This window comes from Aulostomus chinensis, chromosome 20, assembly GCF_037954235.1.
Source record: "Aulostomus chinensis isolate RoL2024-O1b breed Wild chromosome 20, RoL_Achi_v1.0, whole genome shotgun sequence".
NCBI lineage: Eukaryota > Metazoa > Chordata > Actinopteri > Syngnathiformes > Aulostomidae > Aulostomus > Aulostomus chinensis.
In genome coordinates, this window is record NC_141339.1 from 5,834,042 (window position 1) to 5,859,486 (window position 25,445).

The 25,445-nt window shown below is 47.3% G+C and overlaps 16 non-coding genes across 16 annotated transcripts; 9 read left to right on the plus strand and 7 right to left on the minus strand.

The window, feature by feature from the left end:
• Positions 1 to 785: 785 nt before the first annotated feature.
• trnad-guc (transfer RNA aspartic acid (anticodon GUC)) lies at positions 786 to 857 on the minus strand. The gene has a single exon. It is a non-coding gene; the product is annotated as a tRNA-Asp (tRNA).
• Positions 858 to 977: 120 nt separating this feature from the next.
• trnav-aac (transfer RNA valine (anticodon AAC)) lies at positions 978 to 1,050 on the plus strand. Its single transcript has one exon. It is a non-coding gene; the product is annotated as a tRNA-Val (tRNA).
• Positions 1,051 to 3,617: 2,567 nt separating this feature from the next.
• Positions 3,618 to 3,689, minus strand: trnad-guc (transfer RNA aspartic acid (anticodon GUC)). Its single transcript has one exon. It is a non-coding gene; the product is annotated as a tRNA-Asp (tRNA).
• A 120-nt stretch (positions 3,690 to 3,809) lies between these two features.
• Positions 3,810 to 3,882, plus strand: trnav-aac (transfer RNA valine (anticodon AAC)). Its single transcript has one exon. It is a non-coding gene; the product is annotated as a tRNA-Val (tRNA).
• A 2,563-nt stretch (positions 3,883 to 6,445) lies between these two features.
• trnad-guc (transfer RNA aspartic acid (anticodon GUC)) lies at positions 6,446 to 6,517 on the minus strand. Its single transcript has one exon. It is a non-coding gene; the product is annotated as a tRNA-Asp (tRNA).
• Positions 6,518 to 6,637: 120 nt separating this feature from the next.
• Positions 6,638 to 6,710, plus strand: trnav-aac (transfer RNA valine (anticodon AAC)). The gene has a single exon. It is a non-coding gene; the product is annotated as a tRNA-Val (tRNA).
• A 2,567-nt stretch (positions 6,711 to 9,277) lies between these two features.
• trnad-guc (transfer RNA aspartic acid (anticodon GUC)) lies at positions 9,278 to 9,349 on the minus strand. Its single transcript has one exon. It is a non-coding gene; the product is annotated as a tRNA-Asp (tRNA).
• A 120-nt stretch (positions 9,350 to 9,469) lies between these two features.
• On the plus strand, positions 9,470 to 9,542 carry trnav-aac (transfer RNA valine (anticodon AAC)). Its single transcript has one exon. It is a non-coding gene; the product is annotated as a tRNA-Val (tRNA).
• A 2,565-nt stretch (positions 9,543 to 12,107) lies between these two features.
• On the minus strand, positions 12,108 to 12,179 carry trnad-guc (transfer RNA aspartic acid (anticodon GUC)). The gene has a single exon. It is a non-coding gene; the product is annotated as a tRNA-Asp (tRNA).
• Positions 12,180 to 12,299: 120 nt separating this feature from the next.
• trnav-aac (transfer RNA valine (anticodon AAC)) lies at positions 12,300 to 12,372 on the plus strand. Its single transcript has one exon. It is a non-coding gene; the product is annotated as a tRNA-Val (tRNA).
• Positions 12,373 to 14,938: 2,566 nt separating this feature from the next.
• On the minus strand, positions 14,939 to 15,010 carry trnad-guc (transfer RNA aspartic acid (anticodon GUC)). The gene has a single exon. It is a non-coding gene; the product is annotated as a tRNA-Asp (tRNA).
• Positions 15,011 to 15,130: 120 nt separating this feature from the next.
• trnav-aac (transfer RNA valine (anticodon AAC)) lies at positions 15,131 to 15,203 on the plus strand. Its single transcript has one exon. It is a non-coding gene; the product is annotated as a tRNA-Val (tRNA).
• A 2,754-nt stretch (positions 15,204 to 17,957) lies between these two features.
• Positions 17,958 to 18,030, plus strand: trnav-aac (transfer RNA valine (anticodon AAC)). The gene has a single exon. It is a non-coding gene; the product is annotated as a tRNA-Val (tRNA).
• Positions 18,031 to 20,750: 2,720 nt separating this feature from the next.
• Positions 20,751 to 20,823, plus strand: trnav-aac (transfer RNA valine (anticodon AAC)). Its single transcript has one exon. It is a non-coding gene; the product is annotated as a tRNA-Val (tRNA).
• Positions 20,824 to 23,349: 2,526 nt separating this feature from the next.
• Positions 23,350 to 23,421, minus strand: trnad-guc (transfer RNA aspartic acid (anticodon GUC)). The gene has a single exon. It is a non-coding gene; the product is annotated as a tRNA-Asp (tRNA).
• A 120-nt stretch (positions 23,422 to 23,541) lies between these two features.
• On the plus strand, positions 23,542 to 23,614 carry trnav-aac (transfer RNA valine (anticodon AAC)). Its single transcript has one exon. It is a non-coding gene; the product is annotated as a tRNA-Val (tRNA).
• The last annotated feature ends 1,831 nt before the right edge of the window (positions 23,615 to 25,445 follow it).

Here is a 25,445-nt window from a genome sequence, read left to right on the forward strand (position 1 = left end):
ATTCCAGAAACTTCAATTGACCAATCTGCAGAAGTAGATGATACAACCGACTGATTCTCACTGTTGCAGTTCAAATGGGATAGACACATCCATCAGTAGTGAGCTTGAAATGGGACCTGGGATGGCATCCTACCCTTATCCAGGTGTGGACCATGGGCTCGGACTTGGAGGTGCTGATTCTCATCCTGGATGCTTCCCAATCGGCTGCAAACCAGCGAGAGCTGAAGGTCACGGCCTGCTAAAGCCAGCAGGACCACATCGTCTGTGAAAAGGAGAAACCCAATCCTGCAGCCGCCAAATTGGATCCCCTCAACAAATCACACAAATCTTCCATTATTATTACGGTATTTAAAGATTGGCACGGCAGCCTGTTATTAGACAGTATCCTCACCATTTAGTTGTCCAAAACACCCCGCATGACGTTAGACCCGGCTTGGCTTGCTGTAGGTGAAGCTGGCCAGCTGCTGCCACGGTGCCAGCCTCCTGCCCCGGCTGGGCTAGCTGTAGGTGAAGCTGGCTAGCTTTGGCGGCGTTAGTCCTGCTGACTCCGTGGGGAGAAACAGCGGTGTTTTACTTGTTTGCGCCAGAAAAAGGACAGAGATCCAAATTGTCCAAGTGGAGCGGACAAAACACAGAATCCACTTAACAGTCTGCACAAGACGAGGACACATTTGATAGAGGATAGTAATGAAAGGATTTGTAAGCGTCAGGCACAAGTGGTCAGTAGCAGCACTGGACTTGGGTTTGTGTTACTCTTGACCGAATAGCAGCCTGCCCACTGCCTACTCCCCGTCGGGGAATCGAACCCCGGTCTTCCGCGTGACAGGCGGAGATACTGTCCACTATACTAACGAGGACCTCAATGTCCAGGGCGCCGCGGCACAGCTGAATAAAAAAGTAAAACGCCGGCTTCGGGAGAATGGGAGAAAAAACAGCCCTAGCGACCCAGCGATGTGGACATTTTCCTGGTCTTTGCAGTTTCCATAGTGTAGTGGTAATCACGTTTGCCTAACACGCAAAAGGTCCCCGGTTCGAAACCGGGTGGAAACACCTTCCCTCTGTCATGTTTGCACAAAATTATTGGTCAAACTTGCCGACTTTCACTGTCTGAAGAAAACGGCGAGCAAATGTCAAGGAGATATTGAAGTGGGGGTAAACAAAGGGATGCTCGCCAAGTAGCAAGGCAAAAAAAAAACACCATGAAAAGCTTGAGGGCGGTGTTTCACGTTTCTCTGCAAAGTTTACAATTGGCCTTGAGAGTGAAGTGCATATCAGTTTTGTGGGGTCTCATTTTGCTAACTTCTATGTTTCAGAGTCTCAGCCTGTCCTCCCAAGATTGCAGTTATACGTGAGGAAAAAGCCTTTATCGACATTCACCTATAAGTGGCGGATGCTTTTGCGCCACCCTAGTAGGGATGACCGCGAGTCAGTGCCAAGTCCCATGAAATCACTCAAAGGGAGGAGAAATGGGCAAAGGCAGGTGACAGGAGAGATGGGTGTGAAGGTGGAAGGTGGGGAAAGACAGAGCAGAACACACCTCTTCGTGGTAACTGCAAAGAGGCCAACTTTCCCATTACCCTGCCCTGTGATACGTATTGGCAAGGAGTCAATGCGCTGACTCCGTGGGGAGGACACCACAAGAGTGGTTGTCACCCTGGGCAAAAAAAGAGAGTCCAACCTTTCTCGGGGAGCGCTGTTTGATTGCTGACGCTGCGTGGGAAGGCAAACAGCCTCGTATCAAATGGGTTTCGTCCCATCGGGAGAACCAGCCAAGGGACCAAGAGGGTTTGGAAACATCCCTCTTCTGGAAGACGTGACTCCTGTTTCTGCATGACCGTTCATCAGGTTTTGCAGAATCCTGCTCGGTTCGGTCATTGCCCTTGGAGCACTTTTCCTTCGGCAAGCACAAAGGGGGCGGTTGCCAGTCTCCATCCACCACTTGAAGAGCTGCTATTATAGTGAGTATTTTCAGAAGCTTATGAGTTTGCTTCACTCCTACCTACTATTACCCGGCTTGGGGAGATCTTCGTCATACTCTAGATGCATGTTAGACGTTTTAAAGTCATCTCCAAAGTTAAACAAATCGAAATTGATCATTTTGGCAAGTTTGCGGCGATCTGTTTCCGTCGTCTTATACATGGTGTGGACTTTGTGATCATCAGAATTCTAAGCTCCCAGAATTCAAGACATAATGAAATGCACTGTGGAACTTTAACACATGTTGGGATGATCACTGCGTAAAGGGGCCCGTGAACTGTGCGTGGCTTCTGCTGCTGGGGAGAGGACAGAGCAACTGATAGCTGGTGGCAGTTTTTTGCACGTTTCATGTTTATTTGAACGAGTGTCGTCCCTTGGGAACTTTGGGCACTGACAATGTAATAACTGACTTTGATCTCTGAGCTCTGATCGTGGGTTTAGGGAGGGTTATAGGTACTACTGACTATAAGTACTCCCCTTCACTGCTAATTTTAGGAGCCATGGCCTACGCATTGAATAATAAATCAACTTGAACATATTTGTTTCTGGTGTAAGAGCATCATCATACACTGATAAAGGTAAAGTGATAGAGCATGCTAAAAACTAAACAATACATTATATTTCCCAGTAGCCAGGACATCAGTGAGCAACTTAAGCTTTGAAAACCAAGCGACAGCAAATATGTAGAGTGGAAAATATATATATATATATATATTTTTTTTTAATCTGCCCTAAGTTCTAGGATTGATAACTGCTGCTCTGTCAGACCATGTTGGTTCTGTCAAATTGAAGGTTGGTTTATTGCTACCTGAAGGTGCCAGGCTAGCTCATAGGATGATCTCATGTTTTGGTGAGATTCCAGAAACTTCAATTGACCAATCTGCAGAAGTAGATGATACAACCGACTGATTCTCACTGTTGCAGTTCAAATGGGATAGACACATCCATCAGTAGTGAGCTTGAAATGGGACCTGGGATGGCATCCTACCCTTATCCAGGTGTGGACCATGGGCTCGGACTTGGAGGTGCTGATTCTCATCCTGGATGCTTCCCAATCGGCTGCAAACCAGCGAGAGCTGAAGGTCACGGCCTGCTAAAGCCAGCAGGACCACATCGTCTGTGAAAAGGAGAAACCCAATCCTGCAGCCGCCAAATTGGATCCCCTCAACAAATCACACAAATCTTCCATTATTATTTCGGTATTTAAAGATTGGCACGGCAGCCTGTTATTAGACAGTATCCTCACCATTTAGTTGTCCAAAACACCCCGCATGACGTTAGACCCGGCTTGGCTTGCTGTAGGTGAAGCTGGCCAGCTGCTGCCACGGTGCCAGCCTCCTGCCCCGGCTGGGCTAGCTGTAGGTGAAGCTGGCTAGCTTTGGCGGCGTTAGTCCTGCTGACTCCGTGGGGAGAAACAGCGGTGTTTTACTTGTTTGCGCCAGAAAAAGGACAGAGATCCAAATTGTCCAAGTGGAGCGGACAAAACACAGAATCCACTTAACAGTCTGCACAAGACGAGGACACATTTGATAGAGGATAGTAATGAAAGGATTTGTAAGCGTCAGGCACAAGTGGTCAGTAGCAGCACTGGACTTGGGTTTGTGTTACTCTTGACCGAATAGCAGCCTGCCCACTGCCTACTCCCCGTCGGGGAATCGAACCCCGGTCTTCCGCGTGACAGGCGGAGATACTGTCCACTATACTAACGAGGACCTCAATGTCCAGGGCGCCGCGGCACACCTGAATAAAAAAGTAAAACGCCGGCTTCGGGAGAATGGGAGCAAAAACAGGCCTAGCGACCCAGCGATGTGGACATTTTCCTGGTCTTTGCAGTTTCCATAGTGTAGTGGTAATCACGTTTGCCTAACACGCAAAAGGTCCCCGGTTCGAAACCGGGTGGAAACACCTTCCCTCTGTCATGTTTGCACAAAATTATTGGTCAAACTTGCTGACTTTCACTGTCTGAAGAAAACGGCGAGCAAATGTCAAGGAGATATTGAAGTGGGGGTAAACAAAGGGATGCTCGCCAAGTAGCAAGGCAAAAAAAAACACCATGAAAAGCTTGAGGGCGGTGTTTCACGTTTCTCTGCAAAGTTTACAATTGGCCTTGAGAGTGAAGTGCATATCAGTTTTGTGGGGTCTCATTTTGCTAACTTCTATGTTTCAGAGTCTCAGCCTGTCCTCCCAAGATTGCAGTTATACGTGAGGAAAAAGCCTTTATCGACATTCACCTATAAGTGGCGGATGCTTTTGCGCCACCCTAGTAGGGATGACCGCGAGTCAGTGCCAAGTCCCATGACATCACTCAAAGGGAGGAGAAATGGGCAAAGGCAGGTGACAGGAGAGATGGGTGTGAAGGTGGAAGGTGGGGAAAGACAGAGCAGAACACACCTCTTCGTGGTAACTGCAAAGAGGCCAACTTTCCCATTACCCTGCCCTGTGATACGTATTGGCAAGGAGTCAATGCGCTGACTCCGTGGGGAGGACACCACAAGAGTGGTTGTCACCCTGGGCAAAAAAAGAGAGTCCAACCTTTCTCGGGGAGCGCTGTTTGATTGCTGACGCTGCGTGGGAAGGCAAACAGCCTCGTATCAAATGGGTTTCGTCCCATCGGGAGAACCAGCCAAGGGACCAAGAGGGTTTGGAAACATCCCTCTTCTGGAAGACGTGACTCCTGTTTCTGCATGACCGTTCATCAGGTTTTGCAGAATCCTGCTCGGTTCGGTCATTGCCCTTGGAGCACTTTTCCTTCGGCAAGCACAAAGGGGGCGGTTGCCAGTCTCCATCCACCACTTGAAGAGCTGCTATTATAGTGAGTATTTTCAGAAGCTTATGAGTTTGCTTCACTCCTACCTACTATTACCCGGCTTGGGGAGATCTTCGTCATACTCTAGATGCATGTTAGACGTTTTAAAGTCATCTCCAAAGTCAAACAAATCGAAATTGATCATTTTGGCAAGTTTGCGGCGATCTGTTTCCGTCGTCTTATACATGGTGTGGACTTTGTGATCATCAGAATTCTAAGCTCCCAGAATTCAAGACATAATGAAATGCACTGTGGAACTTTAACACATGTTGGGATGATCACTGCGTAAAGGGGCCCGTGAACTGTGCGTGGCTTCTGCTGCTGGGGAGAGGACAGAGCAACTGATAGCTGGTGGCAGTTTTTTGCACGTTTCATGTTTATTTGAACGAGTGTCGTCCCTTGGGAACTTTGGGCACTGACAATGTAATAACTGACTTTGATCTCTGAGCTCTGATCGTGGGTTTAGGGAGGGTTATAGGTACTACTGACTATAAGTACTCCCCTTCACTGCTAATTTTAGGAGCCATGGCCTACGCATTGAATAATAAATCAACTTGAACATATTTGTTTCTGGTGTAAGAGCATCATCATACACTGATAAAGGTAAAGTGATAGAGCATGCTAAAAACTAAACAATACATTATATTTCCCAGTAGCCAGGACATCAGTGAGCAACTTAAGCCTTGAAAACCAAGCGACAGCAAATATGTAGAGTGGAAAATATATATATATATATATTTTTTTTAATCTGCCCTAAGTTCTAGGATTGATAACTGCTGCTCTGTCAGACCATGTTGGTTCTGTCAAATTGAAGGTTGGTTTATTGCTACCTGAAGGTGCCAGGCTAGCTCATAGGATGATCTCATGTTTTGGTGAGATTCCAGAAACTTCAATTGACCAATCTGCAGAAGTAGATGATACAACCGACTGATTCTCACTGTTGCAGTTCAAATGGGATAGACACATCCATCAGTAGTGAGCTTGAAATGGGACCTGGGATGGCATCCTACCCTTATCCAGGTGTGGACCATGGGCTCGGACTTGGAGGTGCTGATTCTCATCCTGGATGCTTCCCAATCGGCTGCAAACCAGCGAGAGCTGAAGGTCACGGCCTGCTAAAGCCAGCAGGACCACATCGTCTGTGAAAAGGAGAAACCCAATCCTGCAGCCGCCAAATTGGATCCCCTCAACAAATCACACAAATCTTCCATTATTATTACGGTATTTAAAGATTGGCACGGCAGCCTGTTATTAGACAGTATCCTCACCATTTAGTTGTCCAAAACACCCCGCATGACGTTAGACCCGGCTTGGCTTGCTGTAGGTGAAGCTGGCCAGCTGCTGCCACGGTGCCAGCCTCCTGCCCCGGCTGGGCTAGCTGTAGGTGAAGCTGGCTAGCTTTGGCGGCGTTAGTCCTGCTGACTCCGTGGGGAGAAACAGCGGTGTTTTACTTGTTTGCGCCAGAAAAAGGACAGAGATCCAAATTGTCCAAGTGGAGCGGACAAAACACAGAATCCACTTAACAGTCTGCACAAGACGAGGACACATTTGATAGAGGATAGTAATGAAAGGATTTGTAAGCGTCAGGCACAAGTGGTCAGTAGCAGCACTGGACTTGGGTTTGTGTTACTCTTGACCGAATAGCAGCCTGCCCACTGCCTACTCCCCATCGGGGAATCGAACCCCGGTCTTCCGCGTGACAGGCGGAGATACTGTCCACTATACTAACGAGGACCTCAATGTCCAGGGCGCCGCGGCACAGCTGAATAAAAAAGTAAAACGCCGGCTTCGGGAGAATGGGAGAAAAAACAGCCCTAGCGACCCAGCGATGTGGACATTTTCCTGGTCTTTGCAGTTTCCATAGTGTAGTGGTAATCACGTTTGCCTAACACGCAAAAGGTCCCCGGTTCGAAACCGGGTGGAAACACCTTCCCTCTGTCATGTTTGCACAAAATTATTGGTCAAACTTGCCGACTTTCACTGTCTGAAGAAAACGGCGAGCAAATGTCAAGGAGATATTGAAGTGGGGGTAAACAAAGGGATGCTCGCCAAGTAGCAAGGCAAAAAAAAAACACCATGAAAAGCTTGAGGGCGGTGTTTCACGTTTCTCTGCAAAGTTTACAATTGGCCTTGAGAGTGAAGTGCATATCAGTTTTGTGGGGTCTCATTTTGCTAACTTCTATGTTTCAGAGTCTCAGCCTGTCCTCCCAAGATTGCAGTTATACGTGAGGAAAAAGCCTTTATCGACATTCACCTATAAGTGGCGGATGCTTTTGCGCCACCCTAGTAGGGATGACCGCGAGTCAGTGCCAAGTCCCATGAAATCACTCAAAGGGAGGAGAAATGGGCAAAGGCAGGTGACCGGAGAGATGGGTGTGAAGGTGGAAGGTGGGGAAAGACAGAGCAGAACACACCTCTTCGTGGTAACTGCAAAGAGGCCAACTTTCCCATTACCCTGCCCTGTGATACGTATTGGCAAGGAGTCAATGCGCTGACTCCGTGGGGAGGACACCACAAGAGTGGTTGTCACCCTGGGCAAAAAAAGAGAGTCCAACCTTTCTCGGGGAGCGCTGTTTGATTGCTGACGCTGCGTGGGAAGGCAAACAGCCTCGTATCAAATGGGTTTCGTCCCATCGGGAGAACCAGCCAAGGGACCAAGAGGGTTTGGAAACATCCCTCTTCTGGAAGACGTGACTCCTGTTTCTGCATGACCGTTCATCAGGTTTTGCAGAATCCTGCTCGGTTCGGTCATTGCCCTCGGAGCACTTTTCCTTCGGCAAGCACAAAGGGGGCGGTTGCCAGTCTCCATCCACCACTTGAAGAGCTGCTATTATAGTGAGTATTTTCAGAAGCTTATGAGTTTGCTTCACTCCTACCTACTATTACCCGGCTTGGGGAGATCTTCGTCATACTCTAGATGCATGTTAGACGTTTTAAAGTCATCTCCAAAGTTAAACAAATCGAAATTGATCATTTTGGCAAGTTTGCGGCGATCTGTTTCCGTCGTCTTATACATGGTGTGGACTTTGTGATCATCAGAATTCTAAGCTCCCAGAATTCAAGACATAATGAAATGCACTGTGGAACTTTAACACATGTTGGGATGATCACTGCGTAAAGGGGCCCGTGAACTGTGCGTGGCTTCTGCTGCTGGGGAGAGGACAGAGCAACTGATAGCTGGTGGCAGTTTTTTGCACGTTTCATGTTTATTTGAACGAGTGTCGTCCCTTGGGAACTTTGGGCACTGACAATGTAATAACTGACTTTGATCTCTGAGCTCTGATCGTGGGTTTAGGGAGGGTTATAGGTACTACTGACTATAAGTACTCCCCTTCACTGCTAATTTTAGGAGCCATGGCCTACGCATTGAATAATAAATCAACTTGAACATATTTGTTTCTGGTGTAAGAGCATCATCATACACTGATAAAGGTAAAGTGATAGAGCATGCTAAAAACTAAACAATACATTATATTTCCCAGTAGCCAGGACATCAGTGAGCAACTTAAGCTTTGAAAACCAAGCGACAGCAAATATGTAGAGTGGAAAATATATATATATATATATATTTTTTTTTAATCTGCCCTAAGTTCTAGGATTGATAACTGCTGCTCTGTCAGACCATGTTGGTTCTGTCAAATTGAAGGTTGGTTTATTGCTACCTGAAGGTGCCAGGCTAGCTCATAGGATGATCTCATGTTTTGGTGAGATTCCAGAAACTTCAATTGACCAATCTGCAGAAGTAGATGATACAACCGACTGATTCTCACTGTTGCAGTTCAAATGGGATAGACACATCCATCAGTAGTGAGCTTGAAATGGGACCTGGGATGGCATCCTACCCTTATCCAGGTGTGGACCATGGGCTCGGACTTGGAGGTGCTGATTCTCATCCTGGATGCTTCCCAATCGGCTGCAAACCAGCGAGAGCTGAAGGTCACGGCCTGCTAAAGCCAGCAGGACCACATCGTCTGTGAAAAGGAGAAACCCAATCCTGCAGCCGCCAAATTGGATCCCCTCAACAAATCACACAAATCTTCCATTATTATTTCGGTATTTAAAGATTGGCACGGCAGCCTGTTATTAGACAGTATCCTCACCATTTAGTTGTCCAAAACACCCCGCATGACGTTAGACCCGGCTTGGCTTGCTGTAGGTGAAGCTGGCCAGCTGCTGCCACGGTGCCAGCCTCCTGCCCCGGCTGGGCTAGCTGTAGGTGAAGCTGGCTAGCTTTGGCGGCGTTAGTCCTGCTGACTCCGTGGGGAGAAACAGCGGTGTTTTACTTGTTTGCGCCAGAAAAAGGACAGAGATCCAAATTGTCCAAGTGGAGCGGACAAAACACAGAATCCACTTAACAGTCTGCACAAGACGAGGACACATTTGATAGAGGATAGTAATGAAAGGATTTGTAAGCGTCAGGCACAAGTGGTCAGTAGCAGCACTGGACTTGGGTTTGTGTTACTCTTGACCGAATAGCAGCCTGCCCACTGCCTACTCCCCGTCGGGGAATCGAACCCCGGTCTTCCGCGTGACAGGCGGAGATACTGTCCACTATACTAACGAGGACCTCAATGTCCAGGGCGCCGCGGCACACCTGAATAAAAAAGTAAAACGCCGGCTTCGGGAGAATGGGAGCAAAAACAGGCCTAGCGACCCAGCGATGTGGACATTTTCCTGGTCTTTGCAGTTTCCATAGTGTAGTGGTAATCACGTTTGCCTAACACGCAAAAGGTCCCCGGTTCGAAACCGGGTGGAAACACCTTCCCTCTGTCATGTTTGCACAAAATTATTGGTCAAACTTGCCGACTTTCACTGTCTGAAGAAAACGGCGAGCAAATGTCAAGGAGATATTGAAGTGGGGGTAAACAAAGGGATGCTCGCCAAGTAGCAAGGCAAAAAAAAAACACCATGAAAAGCTTGAGGGCGGTGTTTCACGTTTCTCTGCAAAGTTTACAATTGGCCTTGAGAGTGAAGTGCATATCAGTTTTGTGGGGTCTCATTTTGCTAACTTCTATGTTTCAGAGTCTCAGCCTGTCCTCCCAAGATTGCAGTTATACGTGAGGAAAAAGCCTTTATCGACATTCACCTATAAGTGGCGGATGCTTTTGCGCCACCCTAGTAGGGATGACCGCGAGTCAGTGCCAAGTCCCATGAAATCACTCAAAGGGAGGAGAAATGGGCAAAGGCAGGTGACAGGAGAGATGGGTGTGAAGGTGGAAGGTGGGGAAAGACAGAGCAGAACACACCTCTTCGTGGTAACTGCAAAGAGGCCAACTTTCCCATTACCCTGCCCTGTGATACGTATTGGCAAGGAGTCAATGCGCTGACTCCGTGGGGAGGACACCACAAGAGTGGTTGTCACCCTGGGCAAAAAAAGAGAGTCCAACCTTTCTCGGGGAGCGCTGTTTGATTGCTGACGCTGCGTGGGAAGGCAAACAGCCTCGTATCAAATGGGTTTCGTCCCATCGGGAGAACCAGCCAAGGGACCAAGAGGGTTTGGAAACATCCCTCTTCTGGAAGACGTGACTCCTGTTTCTGCATGACCGTTCATCAGGTTTTGCAGAATCCTGCTCGGTTCGGTCATTGCCCTTGGAGCACTTTTCCTTCGGCAAGCACAAAGGGGGCGGTTGCCAGTCTCCATCCACCACTTGAAGAGCTGCTATTATAGTGAGTATTTTCAGAAGCTTATGAGTTTGCTTCACTCCTACCTACTATTACCCGGCTTGGGGAGATCTTCGTCATACTCTAGATGCATGTTAGACGTTTTAAAGTCATCTCCAAAGTTAAACAAATCGAAATTGATCATTTTGGCAAGTTTGCGGCGATCTGTTTCCGTCGTCTTATACATGGTGTGGACTTTGTGATCATCAGAATTCTAAGCTCCCAGAATTCAAGACATAATGAAATGCACTGTGGAACTTTAACACATGTTGGGATGATCACTGCGTAAAGGGGCCCGTGAACTGTGCGTGGCTTCTGCTGCTGGGGAGAGGACAGACCAACTGATAGCTGGTGGCAGTTTTTTGCACGTTTCATGTTTATTTGAACGAGTGTCGTCCCTTGGGAACTTTGGGCACTGACAATGTAATAACTGACTTTGATCTCTGAGCTCTGATCGTGGGTTTAGGGAGGGTTATAGGTACTACTGACTATAAGTACTCCCCTTCACTGCTAATTTTAGGAGCCATGGCCTACGCATTGAATAATAAATCAACTTGAACATATTTGTTTCTGGTGTAAGAGCATCATCATACACTGATAAAGGTAAAGTGATAGAGCATGCTAAAAACTAAACAATACATTATATTTCCCAGTAGCCAGGACATCAGTGAGCAACTTAAGCTTTGAAAACCAAGCGACAGCAAATATGTAGAGTGGAAAATATATATATATATATATTTTTTTTTAATCTGCCCTAAGTTCTAGGATTGATAACTGCTGCTCTGTCAGACCATGTTGGTTCTGTCAAATTGAAGGTTGGTTTATTGCTACCTGAAGGTGCCAGGCTAGCTCATAGGATGATCTCATGTTTTGGTGAGATTCCAGAAACTTCAATTGACCAATCTGCAGAAGTAGATGATACAACCGACTGATTCTCACTGTTGCAGTTCAAATGGGATAGACACATCCATCAGTAGTGAGCTTGAAATGGGACCTGGGATGGCATCCTACCCTTATCCAGGTGTGGACCATGGGCTCGGACTTGGAGGTGCTGATTCTCATCCTGGATGCTTCCCAATCGGCTGCAAACCAGCGAGAGCTGAAGGTCACGGCCTGCTAAAGCCAGCAGGACCACATCGTCTGTGAAAAGGAGAAACCCAATCCTGCAGCCGCCAAATTGGATCCCCTCAACAAATCACACAAATCTTCCATTATTATTTCGGTATTTAAAGATTGGCACGGCAGCCTGTTATTAGACAGTATCCTCACCATTTAGTTGTCCAAAACACCCCGCATGACGTTAGACCCGGCTTGGCTTGCTGTAGGTGAAGCTGGCCAGCTGCTGCCACGGTGCCAGCCTCCTGCCCCGGCTGGGCTAGCTGTAGGTGAAGCTGGCTAGCTTTGGCGGCGTTAGTCCTGCTGACTCCGTGGGGAGAAACAGCGGTGTTTTACTTGTTTGCGCCAGAAAAAGGACAGAGATCCAAATTGTCCAAGTGGAGCGGACAAAACACAGAATCCACTTAACAGTCTGCACAAGACGAGGACACATTTGATAGAGGATAGTAATGAAAGGATTTGTAAGCGTCAGGCGCAAGTGGTCAGTAGCAGCACTGGACTTGGGTTTGTGTTACTCTTGACCGAATAGCAGCCTGCCCACTGCCTACTCCCCGTCGGGGAATCGAACCCCGGTCTTCCGCGTGACAGGCGGAGATACTGTCCACTATACTAACGAGGACCTCAATGTCCAGGGCGCCGCGGCACACCTGAATAAAAAAGTAAAACGCCGGCTTCGGGAGAATGGGAGCAAAAACAGGCCTAGCGACCCAGCGATGTGGACATTTTCCTGGTCTTTGCAGTTTCCATAGTGTAGTGGTAATCACGTTTGCCTAACACGCAAAAGGTCCCCGGTTCGAAACCGGGTGGAAACACCTTCCCTCTGTCATGTTTGCACAAAATTATTGGTCAAACTTGCCGACTTTCACTGTCTGAAGAAAACGGCGAGCAAATGTCAAGGAGATATTGAAGTGGGGGTAAACAAAGGGATGCTCGCCAAGTAGCAAGGCAAAAAAAAACACCATGAAAAGCTTGAGGGTGGTGTTTCACGTTTCTCTGCAAAGTTTACAATTGGCCTTGAGAGTGAAGTGCATATCAGTTTTGTGGGGTCTCATTTTGCTAACTTCTATGTTTCAGAGTCTCAGCCTGTCCTCCCAAGATTGCAGTTATACGTGAGGAAAAAGCCTTTATCGACATTCACCTATAAGTGGCGGATGCTTTTGCGCCACCCTAGTAGGGATGACCGCGAGTCAGTGCCAAGTCCCATGACATCACTCAAAGGGAGGAGAAATGGGCAAAGGCAGGTGACAGGAGAGATGGGTGTGAAGGTGGAAGGTGGGGAAAGACAGAGCAGAACACACCTCTTCGTGGTAACTGCAAAGAGGCCAACTTTCCCATTACCCTGCCCTGTGATACGTATTGGCAAGGAGTCAATGCGCTGACTCCGTGGGGAGGACACCACAAGAGTGGTTGTCACCCTGGGCAAAAAAAGAGAGTCCAACCTTTCTCGGGGAGCGCTGTTTGATTGCTGACGCTGCGTGGGAAGGCAAACAGCCTCGTATCAAATGGGTTTCGTCCCATCGGGAGAACCAGCCAAGGGACCAAGAGGGTTTGGAAACATCCCTCTTCTGGAAGACGTGACTCCTGTTTCTGCATGACCGTTCATCAGGTTTTGCAGAATCCTGCTCGGTTCGGTCATTGCCCTTGGAGCACTTTTCCTTCGGCAAGCACAAAGGGGGCGGTTGCCAGTCTCCATCCACCACTTGAAGAGTGGCTATTATAGTGAGTATTTTCAGAAGCTTATGAGTTTGCTTCACTCCTACCTACTATTACCCGGCTTGGGGAGATCTTCGTCATACTCTAGATGCATGTTAGACGTTTTAAAGTCATCTCCAAAGTCAAACAAATCGAAATTGATCATTTTGGCAAGTTTGCGGCGATCTGTTTCCGTCGTCTTATACATGGGGTGGACTTTGTGATCATCAGAATTCTAAGCTCCCAGAATTCAAGACATAATGAAATGCACTGTGGAACTTTAACACATGTTGGGATGATCACTGCGTAAAGGGGCCCGTGAACTGTGCGTGGCTTCTGCTGCTGGGGAGAGGACAGAGCAACTGATAGCTGGTGGCAGTTTTTTGCACGTTTCATGTTTATTTGAACGAGTGTCGTCCCTTGGGAACTTTGGGCACTGACAATGTAATAACTGACTTTGATCTCTGAGCTCTGATCGTGGGTTTAGGGAGGGTTATAGGTACTACTGACTATAAGTACTCCCCTTCACTGCTAATTTTAGGAGCCATGGCCTACGCATTGAATAATAAATCAACTTGAACATATTTGTTTCTGGTGTAAGAGCATCATCATACACTGATAAAGGTAAAGTGATAGAGCATGCTAAAAACTAAACAATACATTATATTTCCCGGTAGCCAGGACATCAGTGAGCAACTTAAGCCTTGAAAACCAAGCGACAGCAAATATGTAGAGTGGAAAATATATATATATATATATATTTTTTTTTAATCTGCCCTAAGTTCTAGGATTGATAACTGCTGCTCTGTCAGACCATGTTGGTTCTGTCAAATTGAAGGTTGGTTTATTGCTACCTGAAGGTGCCAGGCTAGCTCATAGGATGATCTCATGTTTTGGTGAGATTCCAGAAACTTCAATTGACCAATCTGCAGAAGTAGATGATACAACCGACTGATTCTCACTGTTGCAGTTCAAATGGGATAGACACATCCATCAGTAGTGAGCTTGAAATGGGACCTGGGATGGCATCCTACCCTTATCCAGGTGTGGACCATGGGCTCGGACTTGGAGGTGCTGATTCTCATCCTGGATGCTTCCCAATCGGCTGCAAACCAGCGAGAGCTGAAGGTCACGGCCTGCTAAAGCCAGCAGGACCACATCGTCTGTGAAAAGGAGAAACCCAATCCTGCAGCCGCCAAATTGGATCCCCTCAACAAATCACACAAATCTTCCATTATTATTACGGTATTTAAAGATTGGCACGGCAGCCTGTTATTAGACAGTATCCTCACCATTTAGTTGTCCAAAACACCCCGCATGACGTTAGACCCGGCTTGGCTTGCTGTAGGTGAAGCTGGCCAGCTGCTGCCACGGTGCCAGCCTCCTGCCCCGGCTGGGCTAGCTGTAGGTGAAGCTGGCTAGCTTTGGCGGCGTTAGTCCTGCTGACTCCGTGGGGAGAAACAGCGGTGTTTTACTTGTTTGCGCCAGAAAAAGGACAGAGATCCAAATTGTCCAAGTGGAGCGGACAAAACACAGAATCCACTTAACAGTCTGCACAAGACGAGGACACATTTGATAGAGGATAGTAATGAAAGGATTTGTAAGCGTCAGGCACAAGTGGTCAGTAGCAGCACTGGACTTGGGTTTGTGTTACTCTTGACCGAATAGCAGCCTGCCCACTGCCTACTCCCCGTCGGGGAATCGAACCCCGGTCTTCCGCGTGACAGGCGGAGATACTGTCCACTATACTAACGAGGACCTCAATGTCCAGGGCGCCGCGGCACACCTGAATAAAAAAGTAAAACGCCGGCTTCGGGAGAATGGGAGCAAAAACAGGCCTAGCGACCCAGCGATGTGGACATTTTCCTGGTCTTTGCAGTTTCCATAATGTAGTGGTAATCACATTTGCCTAACACGCAAAAGGTCCCCGGTTCGAAACCGGGTGGAAACACCTTCCCTCTGTCACGTTTGCACAAAAATATTGGTCAAACTTGCCGACTTTCACTGTCTGAAGAAAACGGCGAGCAAATGTCAAGGAGATATTGAAGTGGGGGTAAACAAAGGGATGCTCGCCAAGTAGCAAGGCAAAAAAAAACACCATGAAAAGCTTGAGGGCGGTGTTTCACGTTTCTCTGCAAAGTTTACAATTGGCCTTGAGAGTGAAGTGCATATCAGTTTTGTGGGGTCTCATTTTGCTAACTTCTATGTTTCAGAGTCTCAGCCTGTCCTCCCAAGATTGCAGTTATACGTGAGGAAAAAGCCTTTATCGACATTCACCTATAAGTGGCGGATGCTTTTGCGCCACCCTAGTAGGGATGACCGCGAGTCAGTGCCAAGTCCCATGAAATCACTCAAAGGGAGGAGAAATGGGCAAAGGCAGGTGACAGGAGAGATGGGTGTGAAGGTGGAAGGTGGGGAAAGACAGAGCAGAACACACCTCTTCGTGGTAACTGCAAAGAGGCCAACTTTCCCATTACCCTGCCCTGTGATACGTATTGGCAAGGAGTCAATGCGCTGACTCCGTGGGGAGGACACCACAAGAGTGGTTGTCACCCTGGGCAAAAAAAGAGAGTCCAACCTTTCTCGGGGAGCGCTGTTTGATTGCTGACGCTGCGTGGGAAGGCAAACAGCCTCGTATCAAATGGGTTTCGTCCCATCGGGAGAACCAGCCAAGGGACCAAGAGGGTTTGGAAACATCCCTCTTCTGGAAGACGTGACTCCTGTTTCTGCATGACCGTTCATCAGGTTTTGCAGAATCCGGCTCGGTTCGGTCATTGCCCTTGGAGCACTTTTCCTTCGGCAAGCACAAAGGGGGCGGTTGCCAGTCTCCATCCACCACTTGAAGAGCTGCTATTATAGTGAGTATTTTCAGAAGCTTATGAGTTTGCTTCACTCCTACCTACTATTACCCGGCTTGGGGAGATCTTCGTCATACTCTAGATGCATGTTAGACGTTTTAAAGTCATCTCCAAAGTCAAACAAATCGAAATTGATCATTTTGGCAAGTTTGCGGCGATCTGTTTGCGTCGTCTTATACATGGTGTGGACTTTGTGATCATCAGAATTCACAGAATTCTAAGCTCCCAGAATTCAAGACATAATGAAATGCACTGTGGAACTTTAACACATGTTGGGATGATCACTGCGTAAAGGGGCCCGTGAACTGTGCGTGGCTTCTGCTGCTGGGGAGAGGACAGAGCAACTGATAGCTGGTGGCAGTTTTTTGCACGTTTCATGTTTATTTGAACGAGTGTCGTCCCTTGGGAACTTTGGGCACTGACAATGTAATACCTGACTTTGATCTCTGAGCTCTGATCGTGGGTTTAGGGAGGGTTATAGGTACTACTGACTATAAGTACTCCCCTTCACTGCTAATTTTAGGAGCCATGGCCTACGCATTGAATAATAAATCAACTTGAACATATTTGTTTCTGGTGTAAGAGCATCATCATACACTGATAAAGGTAAAGTGATAGAGCATGCTAAAAACTAAACAATACATTATATTTCCCGGTAGCCAGGACATCAGTGAGCAACTTAAGCCTTGAAAACCAAGCGACAGCAAATATGTAGAGTGGAAAATATATATATATATATATTTTTTTGATCTGCCCTAAGTTCTAGGATTGATAACTGCTGCTCTGTCAGACCATGTTGGTTCTGTCAAATTGAAGGTTGGTTTATTGCTACCTGAAGGTGCCAGGCTAGCTCATAGGATGATCTCATGTTTTGGTGAGATTCCAGAAACTTCAATTGACCAATCTTCAGAAGTAGATGATACAACCGACTGATTCTCACTGTTGCAGTTCAAATGGGATAGACACATCCATCAGTAGTGAGCTTGAAATGGGACCTGGGATGGCATCCTACCCTTATCCAGGTGTGGACCATGGGCTCGGACTTGGAGGTGCTGATTCTCATCCTGGATGCTTCCCAATCGGCTGCAAACCAGCGAGAGCTGAAGGTCACGGCCTGCTAAAGCCAGCAGGACCACATCGTCTGTGAAAAGGAGAAACCCAATCCTGCAGCCGCCAAATTGGATCCCCTCAACAAATCACACAAATCTTCCATTATTATTACGGTATTTAAAGATTGGCACGGCAGCCTGTTATTAGACAGTATCCTCACCATTTAGTTGTCCAAAACACCCCGCATGACGTTAGACCCGGCTTGGCTTGCTGTAGGTGAAGCTGGCCAGCTGCTGCCACGGTGCCAGACTCCTGCCCCGGCTGGGCTAGCTTTAGGTGAAGCTGGCTAGCTTTGGCGGCGTTAGTCCTGCTGACTCCGTGGGGAGAAACAGCGGTGTTTTACTTGTTTGCGCCAGAAAAAGGACAGAGATCCAAATTGTCCAAGTGGAGCGGACAAAACACAGAATCCACTTAACAGTCTGCACAAGACGAGGACACATTTAATAGAGGATAGTATTTGTAAGCATCAGGCACAAGTGGTCAGTAGCAGCACTGGACTTGGGTTTGTGTTACTCTTGACCGAATAGCAGCCTGCCCACTGCCTACTCCCCGTCGGGGAATCGAACCCCGGTCATCCGCGTGACAGGCGGAGATAGTGTCCACTATAGTAACGAGGACCTCAAAGTCCAGGGCGCCGCGGCACAGCTGAATAAAAAAGTAAAACGCCGGCTTCGGGAGAATGGGAGCAAAAACAGGCCTAGCGACCCAGCAATGTGGACATTTTCCTGGTCTTTGCAGTTTCCATAGTGTAGTGGTAATCACGTTTGCCTAACACGCAAAAGGTCCTCGGTTCGAAACCGGGTGGAAACACCTTCCCTCTGTCATGTTTGCACAAAATTATTGGTCAAACTTGCCGACTTTCACTGTCTGAAGAAAACGGCGAGCAAATGTCAAGGAGATATTGAAGTGGGGGTAAACAAAGGGATGCTCGCCAAGTAGCAAGGCAAAAAAAAATACCATGAAAAGCTTGAGGGCGGTGTTTCACGATTCTCTGCAAAGTTTACAATTGGCCTTGAGAGTGAAGTGCATATCAGTTTTGTGGGGTCTCATTTTGCTAACTTCTATGTTTCAGAGTCTCAGCCTGTCCTCCCAAGATTGCAGTTATACGTGAGGAAAAAGCCTTTATCGACATTCACCTATAAGTGGCGGATGCTTTTGCGCCACCCTAGTAGGGATGACCGCGAGTCAGTGCCAAGTCCCATGACATCACTCAAAGGGAGGAGAAATGGGCAAAGGCAGGTGACAGGAGAGATGGGTGTGAAGGTGGAAGGTGGGGAAAGACAGAGCAGAACACACCTCTTCGTGGTAACTGCAAAGAGGCCAACAAGGAGTCAATGCGCTGACTCCGTGGGGAGGACACCACAAGAGTGGTTGTCACCCTGGGCAAAAAAAGAGAGTCCAACCTTTCTCGGGGAGCGCTGTTTGATTGCTGACGCTGCGTGGGAAGGCAAACAGCCTCGTATCAAATGGGTTTCGTCCCATCGGGAGAACCAGCCAAGGGACCAAGAGGGTTTGGAAACATCCCTCTTCTGGAAGACGTGACTCCTGTTTCTGCATGACCGTTCATCAGGTTTTGCAGAATCCTGCTCGGTTCGGTCATTGCCCTTGGAGCACTTTTCCTTCGGCAAGCACAAAGGGGGCGGTTGCCAGTCTCCATCCACCACTTGAAGAGCTGCTATTATAGTGAGTATTTTCAGAAGCTTATGAGTTTGCTTCACTCCTACCTACTATTACCCGGCTTGGGGAGATCTTCGTCATACTCTAGATGCATGTTAGACGTTTTAAAGTCATCTCCAAAGTCAAACAAATCGAAATTGATCATTTTGGCAAGTTTGCGGCGATCTGTTTGCGTCGTCTTATACATGGTGTGGACTTTGTGATCATCAGAATTCACAGAATTCTAAGCTCCCAGAATTCAAGACATAATGAAATGCACTGTGGAACTTTAACACATGTTGGGATGATCACTGCGTAAAGGGGCCCGTGAACTGTGCGTGGCTTCTGCTGCTGGGGAGAGGACAGAGCAACTGATAGCTGGTGGCAGTTTTTTGCACGTTTCATGTTTATTTGAACGAGTGTCGTCCCTTGGGAACTTTGGGCACTGACAATGTAATACCTGACTTTGATCTCTGAGCTCTGATCGTGGGTTTAGGGAGGGTTATAGGTACTACTGACTATAAGTACTCCCCTTCACTGCTAATTTTAGGAGCCATGGCCTACGCATTGAATAATAAATCAACTTGAACATATTTGTTTCTGGTGTAAGAGCATCATCATACACTGATAAAGGTAAAGTGATAGAGCATGCTAAAAACTAAACAATACATTATATTTCCCGGTAGCCAGGACATCAGTGAGCAACTTAAGCCTTGAAAACCAAGCGACAGCAAATATGTAGAGTGGAAAATATATATATATATATTTTTTTTTGATCTGCCCTAAGTTCTAGGATTGATAACTGCTGCTCTGTCAGACCATGTTGGTTCTGTCAAATTGAAGGTTGGTTTATTGCTACCTGAAGGTGCCAGGCTAGCTCATAGGATGATCTCATGTTTTGGTGAGATTCCAGAAACTTCAATTGACCAATCTTCAGAAGTAGATGATACAACCGACTGATTCTCACTGTTGCAGTTCAAATGGGATAGACACATCCATCAGTAGTGAGCTTGAAATGGGACCTGGGATGGCATCCTACCCTTATCCAGGTGTGGACCATGGGCTCGGACTTGGAGGTGCTGATTCTCATCCTGGATGCTTCCCAATCGGCTGCAAACCAGCGAGAGCTGAAGGTCACGGCCTGCTAAAGCCAGCAGGACCACATCGTCTGTGAAAAGGAGAAACCCAATCCTGCAGCCGCCAAATTGGATCCCCTCAACAAATCACACAAATCTTCCATTATTATTACGGTATTTAAAGATTGGCACGGCAGCCTGTTATTAGACAGTATCCTCACCATTTAGTTGTCCAAAACACCCCGCATGACGTTAGACCCGGCTTGGCTTGCTGTAGGTGAAGCTGGCCAGCTGCTGCCACGGTGCCAGACTCCTGCCCCGGCTGGGCTAGCTTTAGGTGAAGCTGGCTAGCTTTGGCGGCGTTAGTCCTGCTGACTCCGTGGGGAGAAACAGCGGTGTTTTACTTGTTTGCGCCAGAAAAAGGACAGAGATCCAAATTGTCCAAGTGGAGCGGACAAAACACAGAATCCACTTAACAGTCTGCACAAGACGAGGACACATTTAATAGAGGATAGTATTTGTAAGCATCAGGCACAAGTGGTCAGTAGCAGCACTGGACTTGGGTTTGTGTTACTCTTGACCGAATAGCAGCCTGCCCACTGCCTACTCCCCGTCGGGGAATCGAACCCCGGTCTTCCGCGTGACAGGCGGAGATAGTGTCCACTATAGTAACGAGGACCTCAAAGTCCAGGGCGCCGCGGCACAGCTGAATAAAAAAGTAAAACGCCGGCTTCGGGAGAATGGGAGCAAAAACAGGCCTAGCGACCCAGCAATGTGGACATTTTCCTGGTCTTTGCAGTTTCCATAGTGTAGTGGTAATCACGTTTGCCTAACACGCAAAAGGTCCTCGGTTCGAAACCGGGTGGAAACACCTTCCCTCTGTCATGTTTGCACAAAATTATTGGTCAAACTTGCCGACTTTCACTGTCTGAAGAAAACGGCGAGCAAATGTCAAGGAGATATTGAAGTGGGGGTAAACAAAGGGATGCTCGCCAAGTAGCAAGGCAAAAAAAAATACCATGAAAAGCTTGAGGGCGGTGTTTCACGATTCTCTGCAAAGTTTACAATTGGCCTTGAGAGTGAAGTGCATATCAGTTTTGTGGGGTCTCATTTTGCTAACTTCTATGTTTCAGAGTCTCAGCCTGTCCTCCCAAGATTGCAGTTATACGTGAGGAAAAAGCCTTTATCGACATTCACCTATAAGTGGCGGATGCTTTTGCGCCACCCTAGTAGGGATGACCGCGAGTCAGTGCCAAGTCCCATGACATCACTCAAAGGGAGGAGAAATGGGCAAAGGCAGGTGACAGGAGAGATGGGTGTGAAGGTGGAAGGTGGGGAAAGACAGAGCAGAACACACCTCTTCGTGGTAACTGCAAAGAGGCCAACAAGGAGTCAATGCGCTGACTCCGTGGGGAGGACACCACAAGAGTGGTTGTCACCCTGGGCAAAAAAAGAGAGTCCAACCTTTCTCGGGGAGCGCTGTTTGATTGCTGACGCTGCGTGGGAAGGCAAACAGCCTCGTATCAAATGGGTTTCGTCCCATCGGGAGAACCAGCCAAGGGACCAAGAGGGTTTGGAAACATCCCTCTTCTGGAAGACGTGACTCCTGTTTCTGCATGACCGTTCATCAGGTTTTGCAGAATCCTGCTCGGTTCGGTCATTGCCCTTGGAGCACTTTTCCTTCGGCAAGCACAAAGGGGGCGGTTGCCAGTCTCCATCCACCACTTGAAGAGCTGCTATTATAGTGAGTATTTTCAGAAGCTTATGAGTTTGCTTCACTCCTACCTACTATTACCCGGCTTGGGGAGATCTTCGTCATACTCTAGATGCATGTTAGACGTTTTAAAGTCATCTCCAAAGTCAAACAAATCGAAATTGATCATTTTGGCAAGTTTGCGGCGATCTGTTTGCGTCGTCTTATACATGGTGTGGACTTTGTGATCATCAGAATTCACAGAATTCTAAGCTCCCAGAATTCAAGACATAATGAAATGCACTGTGGAACTTTAACACATGTTGGGATGATCACTGCGTAAAGGGGCCCGTGAACTGTGCGTGGCTTCTGCTGCCGGGGAGAGGACAGAGCAACTGATAGCTGGTGGCAGTTTTTTGCACGTTTCATGTTTATTTGAACGAGTGTCGTCCCTTGGGAACTTTGGGCACTGACAATGTAATAACTGACTTTGATGTCTGAGCTCTGATCGTGGGTTTAGGGAGGGTTATAGGTACTACTGACTATAAGTACTCCCCTTCACTGCTAATTTTAGGAGCCATGGCCTACGCATTGAATAATAAATCAACTTGAACATATTTGTTTCTGGTGTAAGAGCATCATCATACACTGATAAAGGTAAAGTGATAGAGCATGCTAAAAACTAAACAATACATTATATTTCCCGGTAGCCAGGACATCAGTGAGCAACTTAAGCCTTGAAAACCAAGCGACAGCAAATATGTAGAGTGGAAAATATATATATATATTTTTTTTTGATCTGCCCTAAGTTCTAGGATTGATAACTGCTGCTCTGTCAGACCATGTTGGTTCTGTCAAATTGAAGGTTGGTTTATTGCTACCTGAAGGTGCCAGGCTAGCTCATAGGATGATCTCATGTTTTGGTGAGATTCCAGAAACTTCAATTGACCAATCTGCAGAAGTAGATGATACAACCGACTGATTCTCACTGTTGCAGTTCAAATGGGATAGACACATCCATCAGTAGTGAGCTTGAAATGGGACCTGGGATGGCATCCTACCCTTATCCAGGTGTGGACCATGGGCTCGGACTTGGAGGTGCTGATTCTCATCCTGGATGCTTCCCAATCGGCTGCAAACCAGCGAGAGCTGAAGGTCACGGCCTGCTAAAGCCAGCAGGACCACATCGTCTGTGAAAAGGAGAAACCCAATCCTGCAGCCGCCAAATTGGATCCCCTCAACAAATCACACAAATCTTCCATTATTATTACGGTATTTAAAGATTGGCACGGCAGCCTGTTATTAGACAGTATCCTCACCATTTAGTTGTCCAAAACACCCCGCATGACGTTAGACCCGGCTTGGCTTGCTGTAGGTGAAGCTGGCCAGCTGCTGCCACGGTGCCAGACTCCTGCCCCGGCTGGGCTAGCTGTAGGTGAAGCTGGCTAGCTTTGGCGGCGTTAGTCCTGCTGACTCCGTGGGGAGAAACAGCGGTGTTTTACTTGTTTGCGCCAGAAAAAGGACAGAGATCCAAATTGTCCAAGTGGAGCGGACAAAACACAGAATCCACTTAACAGTCTGCACAAGACGAGGACACATTTGATAGAGGATAGTATTTGTAAGCATCAGGCACAAGTGGTCAGTAGTAGCACTGGACTTGGGTTTGTGTTACTCTTGACCGAATAGCAGCCTGCCCACTGCCTACTCCCCGTCGGGGAATCGAACCCCGGTCTTCCGCGTGACAGGCGGAGATACTGTCCACTATACTAACGAGGACCTCAATGTCCAGGGCGCCACGGCACAGCTGAATAAAAACGTAAAACGCCGGCTTCGGGAGAATGGGAGCAAAAACAGGCCTAGCGACCCAGCGATGTGGACATTTTCCTGGTCTTTGCAGTTTCCATAGTGTAGTGGTAATCATGTTTGCCTAACACGCAAAAGGTCCCCGGTTCGAAACCGGGTGGAAACACCTTCCCTCTGTCATGTTTGCACAAAATTATTGGTCAAACTTGCCGACTTTCACTGTCTGAAGAAAACGGCGAGCAAATGTCAAGGAGATATTGAAGTGGGGGTACACAAAGGGATGCTCGCCAAGTAGCAAGGCAAAAAAAAACACCATGAAAAGCTTGAGGGCGGTGTTTCACGATTCTCTGCAAAGTTTACAATTGGCCTTGAGAGTGAAGTGCATATCAGTTTTGTGGGGTCTCATTTTGCTAACTTCTATGTTTCATAGTCTCAGCCTGTCCTCCCAAGATTGCAGTTATACGTGAGGAAAAAGCCTTTATCGACATTCACCTATAAGTGGCGGATGCTTTTGCGCCACCCTAGTAGGGATGACCGCGAGTCAGTGCCAAGTCCCATGACATCACTCAAAGGGAGGAGAAATGGGCAAAGGCAGGTGACAGGAGAGATGGGTGTGAAGGTGGAAGGTGGGGAAAGACAGAGCAGAACACACCTCTTCGTGGTAACTGCAAAGAGGCCAACTTTCCCATTACCCTGCCCTGTGATACGTATTGGCAAGGAGTCAATGCGCTGACTCCGTGGGGAGGACACCACAAGAGTGGTTCTCTGCAATTCTCCAATTGGCCTTGAGAGGAAATTGCATATCAGTTTTGTGGGGTCTCATTTTGCTTACTTTCTGTGTTTCATAGTCTCAGCCTTTCCTCCCAAGATTGCAATTACCACCTTACTCACCTATCAGTGGCGGATGCTTTTGAGCGACCCTTGTAGTGATGACATGAGCCTATCCCAGCAGCTTTCAGGCGAGAAGTGGGGTTCACCCTGGACCGGTCCCCAGTCCATTGCAGGGCCATCACATACAGACAAACAACCATTCATACTCACAGTCATACCTTTGGTCAATTTCGAGTATTTAATTATTCTAGTCCCCTCATGCATGTATTTAGACTATTGAAAGCTGGAGTACCCGGAGAGAACCCGTGCAGGCACAAGGAGAACATACAAACTCCACACAGAAAGACCCCATGCCCAACCTGGGACTTAAATGTGAAACCACCATGCCCCCACCTCCTAGATACGTCATATTTAATTCATTTGAAATGAGCCTATGATTTCATTAATTAGGGCCTGAGCCTGAAGGTACTTCAGGCGAAGACCCTATTATTCAAATTACTCATCGCAATGCTCCATGAATGCTCTCATAATTTTTTTCATTTCCTTTTTGAAAGGGCCATCCACACACTTTGTCACATCCCTGTCTTCTTTTTGTTTTCGTCGAGTGTATGCTGTACATATTACATGGACATGAGTACCCTCCATTCAACAAAAGATAGCACCGGTAAAGTTTTTTTTTTTTTTTGTGAGCACTCCTGGCTTGTCCCTTTCCGCAGAGGAAAGGGACAAGCTGGCAGATGCCATCTTTAAGCTTCTGAAGGCTATGCTCAGGCTACAACACAAAAATGTTGGCAGCCCAAGGAATGTGAATCACCCACATACAAAACAGGAAGATTTTTAAAGAAGACTTAAGAAAAACATGACAGTTTTGTTGGTAGGGCAAATAACTTTTTCAGTCCCTAGCATAGGTAATGGTAATGCTCATTTATGTTGGTGACCATTTGCCAAAATGCACGAAGGAAGGAGCAGATGCCCAACAAAGGTGAAAAAGCTTGATAAAGTCATTTCCAATTTTTATATTTTTGTGTTTTTGATAAATCAATGAAGATTGCACAAATATAGACTCACTACAGTTTACTTAGTACGTCTGGGTATATTTAGGAGCTTGTAGTTCAATACGTTTGCTCAAATGAATAAGTTCAATCAGGACTTAAAAGGGTCTTTTT